Here is a 6,612-nt window from a genome sequence, read left to right as displayed (position 1 = left end):
TTCCTTGTAGTTTTTCACACCAAGAACTTGACCGATTGAAAGCTTCTTGCATTTGGCAAGAAAATTATACCTTGCACAAAAGAGGATATATAAAGAACAAAGTTAAATAAATTTAAAAAAATGCACAAAAATTAATATATACAAGTAAAATAAAAATGGCTAGAGAAATAGATTACAAGCTTTCCTAATATTCCTTGAATGTCCCTTACAACGGCACCAAAAACTTGATTGCTTCGCTGCAAGTGTACAGGATTGCCAAGTAATACCCTGTGAGTGACGCAAGGGTCGTATTCCACGGGGCCAAGGAAGTATTATTACTCACTCCTCATGTATTATCTAGCCTACAATTCTTAGTAAGAAGAACAAATGAATTAAAATAAACTAAGCTAAGCAAATTCTATGGCCGGGTAACTAGCACACAGATGTATACAAACAAGGGAGTATCAAGTATGAGAAGGGAGTGTTTGGACAAGGAATCCACCAAGGGTTGTTGTTAAGGCCCAAACTAGGATGGTTTAAAGATGCATTGATGATAGTTGAGACCTAGAGACCTCGTGAGTAGATTAGCCCCAATTTCTCGGCGACTAACCCCTGATCCCATATGAATGTCAATCGGAATCTCTTCCGAATCAACACACCTATAATCGCATTAAGTTCTAGGAGTTCTCTAATAGGAGTGAACCTACTCTTCTTCTGCTTAAACCTAGCAATGGAGGGCTACCAACACCCGATCTCTCAGCGTGTAGGCACAAGTATCCCCTTTCAATCTTTCCTAGATCTAGTATGCATGAGTAGGTCACATCTACGCATACAACTCATAATAGAATCATGGATTTCTCCATATATGTAATTCTAAGCATCAAGGCATGAAAGATTGAATCTCAAACAACCATCAAATTAAATGACTGAATAACATCCCAAGTTCTTACACAAGATGAACCCTAGGATTCATCCAAATCCAAACACAACAATAAGTTATCCACTCATGATAAGGGGCACTTATACAACATACAAGGAAGACAAAAAAACATAAAAAGAAGTAATGAAAAACCCCCTCTAGGTCGTGATCCCCTTGAATGGATGAAGCTTCACAAGTTTGTCGATGATGGCTTAGATCTTCACTCCAACACCTTCTCCTTTGCTCCTCTCCCTCTTGGTGATGATGTATGCTCGTTTCCCCCAAGAATCTCAACCGAAAGATGGCCGAAAGGCCCCAAAGAAGTGTGGTGGCAGCGGCGCAAATGGCCAAGGAAAAAGTCCCTTGTTCTATCCTAAAAGTTAGTATTTATACCACCCATGACATACGGGCCGTATAGGGGTTATATGGGGGTCGTATAGCACTCAAAAACCCTAGATTCGTGTTTCATACGGGGTGCATACAGCCTCCATATGACCCTGTATACTGGGTAGTATGGAAATCTGGACAGAGAACTCCAAATCATTCCACTGCTACAGTGCATACGGCCGCCGTACTGGGTAGTATGTGGGTGGTATGAAATTCCTATTTTCTTCTCTTTTCGCCTAAATGATATCTTCTTGTTCTCCATGGCTTCTTTATGCCCTGCAAAGCAAATAATAGACGATTAAGGGCAAAACGGGCATCAAACCTCACAAAATATATGCAAAGTGAATACGATATATATATGAAAACACGTACATTTAGACACTTATCAACTCACCCTCTCAATCCTCTCCAATCTAGTGTTGTCTAACCCTCATGGTGTGTCTGACACGTCTGAATATGCGTGTAAACTACAAGTGCACGTGTGTCGAAGTAATAATATACCCGGTGAGTCGGGTAGTCGAATCCACAGGGAATAGGGCTACTAGTACTAACTTCTTCTCTGCTTTCTAGCCTAATGATAAATGGAAAGGTGTGGTGATCTAATGTGCGAAGAAATGTATACCAGAGATGAATATGCAAGGGTGAAATGGATGGAGATCTCAATCAGTAAAAGTGGGGTATTCGGGCAATGCTCCCCCTAGGATTCAGGTATTAGGTATCGGATAAGAAAAATGTTTCTATGATGAGTAAGTTAAATCATGAAAATCCAAATATAATCGGATCCGGCCTCCAGATCGCCGATACTAGTCCCCTACGAGGTCCTGGTGGAGAAATCGCTCAATCTCAACACCTCACACCACATATGACCGCAAAACACTCTAGGGATTCCAAGAGGTGTATCCGATTCCTAAAGATTGATCCAACCCTAATTCTCGGCGAAGGATCCTAACCCCCTACAAGGTCCCGACGGAGAAATCTCTCAATCTCATGCCTCACACAAAATATGGTTGCATAGAGATTAGGGAACGGAGATAGAATACACCAATCGGAGGGGAAAAGGGATGCTCCCTATATCATGACTCACCCTCTCAACCCTCTTCAATCTTGAGATTCTAACCCTAATGGAGACCTCTCTCTCACCAAGGTAACAAATCATGCAAACAAAACAACCAAAAGATCAATAAGGCAAGCAAGAATTAGACAATCAAGATTAAAACTTAATCAAACTCGGATTAAATAGAAACACTAAGCAAATCCACAAAAGATGAGAATCCTAGGGTTCACAGGCCCAAATACCCACTAGGGTTTTAGCTCTCTATGAAGTAACATACAAAACACACTATCAATGAATGAAAGTACATTAAAACCATAGAAATAAACCCTCTTATATATGAACTGATGGCCTTGATGGAGAGCTTCGACGTCTTGAAGGACCCACTCTGAAGCTAGGTTCACAGGTGGCTTCCTTGATGCTATGACGGAGGAGGAATCGATCAAAGTTAGTGGCGAAGCGCCTCCAAAGCAGCAAAGACCTCCTCTCCAAACCCTAGCCGTCTCACCCCTCAAGAGCCGCACAAAAGATGAGAAAGAATAGGGCAAAACGGCTATTTATAGGCCTTAGACCTCGTCTGTCACGTGCCCCCACGCGCCCATGTGGATTTTCCACGCGCCCGCGTGGGCTGCAGTACTTTTCACAAAACGCGGTCCAAACACTCTTCTCTTAAGGCCACATGTCCGGGCACACGTCCATGTGGTAGGCTATAAAACTTTTTTTCATCGACGTATCTTTGAGAGGTCTTGCAATCTTCACAAAGAGAAGGAACATGAAGATGTGGCTGCCTTTGTGCCCTTCCAACTAGTGAATTTACTTGAATCTTCTTGGAAGTTGGCACACATCTCCACGTTTATGAACTCCTCTCGTGTCATGTTTCTTGAATTGAACAAGAACTCCCAACATTGTGTCTTTATAGCCTATCTTTGCTTCCTTTTTACTCTTTGTGGGATCGAAAATATGCGTCTGGCATCATGTAGAGGACACCAGATGATACATCGAAGCACAAATATCATATTTGTTTTGTGGGTTCTTCCACTCCTAATAGAGGCAAGCCTCTATTATTAATTACCTCAGATTAGAAATCTTAGGAACCTCCGATTAAGGGCAAAAGTACAAGTAACATAAAAAAGATTTGCGAATTTATTATATAAACATATTTATTACATCACTTATATATATATATATATATTATCACTGCCGCCCGCCGCCTGTGCCTTGTCACTGCATTGCCTGCTTGATTGCCATCTTAAAATAAATATATCTCATAACAATTTTTGTTGCCGTCTTGAAATGAATAAGTCACCATTGCATGTGCCTTATCATCTCATTGCAATATATATCTCATTGCTGCCTTGAGATATATATATATATATATCATTTTTATCTTCCATATATTTTCTAAAATTTGCCATTCCCTTGAATTGAACTTTCTTGTTATTTCTTCGGATCGAGTAATTTTGTCGTTGCTCAAAAATGAATGTCAGATGTTGGTATGAGGCAACGCCCTAATACCAAAAAAAAAGGATAACAACATGTCATCGGTATTTAATATATTGTCCAAAGCCTCTTTTTTTTTATATTGCTACACATCCCATAGTCCTCTTCATAGTTTGTATCATTGTAGTCACCATCTTTTTTTCTTATTTTTATGAGCATCACCACCACTCTTTTTCATTAACCATTTCGAACTAATCATTGGAATACTTTACTCAGGTTTAGAAACATTTCATATATATGTATATATTAAATGTTGCCCTCACCGGACAATGAAGCCAAACTCACCACCGTTGCTAACCCTTCAATTAAGCCTCCTGCTTGAACTCATGAGATGTTCTGATCATGTACGGTTTTTTTAAATACAAAACAACCATGCATGCTATTGCATATAACCCATTCTTTAGATTTTTTTTTTTTTTATTGTTACTACACATATGCTTCTCATATATATATTTCTTTTTATTTTATTTTTATGGCATGCTTCTCATTTTTATTATATTTTTATATACTATTTTTATTTTTTTTTTTTTTATTTTTATTTTTTTATGCATGCTTCTCACTCTCTTTTTTTTAAATGATGGGTCTATGCATGCTTCTTATTATTATTATTTATTTGTATTATTTGGTATTGCTAAGCACGTATGCATGCATACTCATTTTTTATTATTATTATTATTATTTTATTTTCTTTCCATGCACGTGAGAATGCATGCTTACTTTCTTTTTATTTTATATATATGCAGGCATACTTCTTAATTTTATATACAATATTATTTTTATCCCACACCCTTTTATATATATATATATATATATATAAATATTGGGTTTCCTATTTTTAATGGCCACCGTGCCCTTTTTTTTTAATTTTATTTTAGCAAAACACTCAAATAAGATAAAAACATGCCTTTGCCTTAAATGCACGCCTTAGCCCATGCATGCTTGAGCCACTCAGCCACGTGAATCTCATCATTCCTTAATTCTCTCTCTTTTTTTTTTTTGAAATTTTTTTTAATTAATTTTTTTACTTTTTTTTTAGTGTAAAATCACCTGATTAATAAGAACTATTTATAGAATCCATGTTCTTACAATTGCAATCATCAATCAATGCATGACAACCCCCTAATTTTTATTGTTGGCCAGCCTTTACCAATAAGCAACTGAATGCAAGTGAAACAAATAGGACAATTTCTTCACTCCTTTTTTTTTAGTTCACTGAAGTAGCTTGCGGCATAGGCTTATTTTGCAGAAAATGTCGGAAAAGTATCATAGCTTGGCGAGGCCGATGAAGGGGAACCTCATGTCCAACTCTAGTAATGGTTACAAAGGTCAGGCCTTGATAAACCTGGCTTCATCCACCAACCTTTCCGTTGTCATACCATAAATACCAATTGGTGATGGTTGGGAGCTTGAAAGCATCGACATGAATATCTAGTTGCTATCACAGGAACTACAGCATCTGTGTCTCCACTGAACACCCATATCTTTAGGCCTCCCGTAATAAGTCCACGATAGATAGGAAGCATTGATCTAGGAGAGTCTACCCAATAGGTCGCAACAATATTACTGCATGTATCCCAAGCATGATTTATCCTAGTAACATTTGCATGGAGTTCCTTCTGAACTTCAGGATGATTGTAATACATCCTGGCATAGCTTTCAGTGCATGGATCATATGCTCTGGACATCCAAGGATAATGGCCCCTCAAAGTGCGTTTGAGAGATTCAGTCATATTGCAAGTTATTGTGTATATACTGTGTGGATCAATGTTACCAAACTCTAAACTGGCGGAGTTGAGGACCTTCACACACTCTATTGATCGATGATGTTCGGAAGATTGAAGGTCACAAATGACCTTCAGATCTTTATAGGTATCATCAGAAATCAAACCATGAGTCCACCAGTACTCAAAGGTGCCCACATAGTCATTGTAATCATCAGTCACAGCGTTCCCCACCATGAATCCCTTCAAGTTAATGATTGGATTCTGAATTCCCTTGTTCTTCCTATAAACAAGTTGGGACAACTGAGGAACATAGTGCCCTGCATAGCTCTCTCCAGCAATATAGAAATCCCTATGTTTGTACTGAGGGAACCCCTCAAGCCAATTCACAAGGAAATGGTACGCATCTATGGCTGTTCATTGAAGAACAGTGTCTTCCCGTCGGAGTTGATACGGAACGGACAAAGCTCCTCAGAAGCGCCATGACCGATCGAAGAGCATCCAGGGCCACCATTGAGCTAGAGAACAAGCGGCGCTGAATTGATGCCGGAGTCTCAACAAGCCAGCATCCTGGTCGGCGCTGAACTGCGAGAAGGCCACGTTGGTGGGTTGCCCAGAAAGATGTGAGATCCGGTCAGCATCCTGGTCGGCGATGGAGGAGGTGAGGAGATGGTTTAGTTCTTTTGAAGTTCTTGGGATGATAGGCACGGCAACCATGGCGTCAAGGAAGAGAGAAGTGCCAAGAGATGGCGGCGGCCATAAGAGAAGAGGAGCTCCAGGCGCACCATAAGTATGGGAAGCTGAGGCCGCGAATCCTAACTGAGACACAAAAGAGAGAAATCGAAGCAGCAGCAACGGTGCTTAGCGAACGGCATGCTTGGCGGCATTATTTCAGCCATCCAAGCATGCCACGACAGTGAATAACAGCAACGGCGACGAGCGGCAGCAAGGCAACAAGCGGCGGCAGCGGCCTAATTTTATTTTATTTTTTATACATGTATATATATTTTTATATAAAAGAGGAGATGAGTAAAAAGACCTTTTTTTTTTTCTTT

The 6,612-nt window shown here is 39.6% G+C and overlaps 1 pseudogene; it reads right to left on the bottom strand.

Moving 5' to 3' along the window:
* Positions 1-5,040: 5,040 nt before the first annotated feature.
* On the bottom strand, positions 5,041-6,274 carry LOC120263122 (annotated as a pseudogene).
* Positions 6,275-6,612: the final 338 nt, after the last annotated feature.

This window comes from Dioscorea cayenensis, chromosome 6, assembly GCF_009730915.1.
Source record: "Dioscorea cayenensis subsp. rotundata cultivar TDr96_F1 chromosome 6, TDr96_F1_v2_PseudoChromosome.rev07_lg8_w22 25.fasta, whole genome shotgun sequence".
NCBI classification, from domain to species: Eukaryota; Viridiplantae; Streptophyta; class Magnoliopsida; order Dioscoreales; family Dioscoreaceae; genus Dioscorea; species Dioscorea cayenensis.
This window is presented reverse-complemented; position numbering and strand designations above follow the sequence as displayed.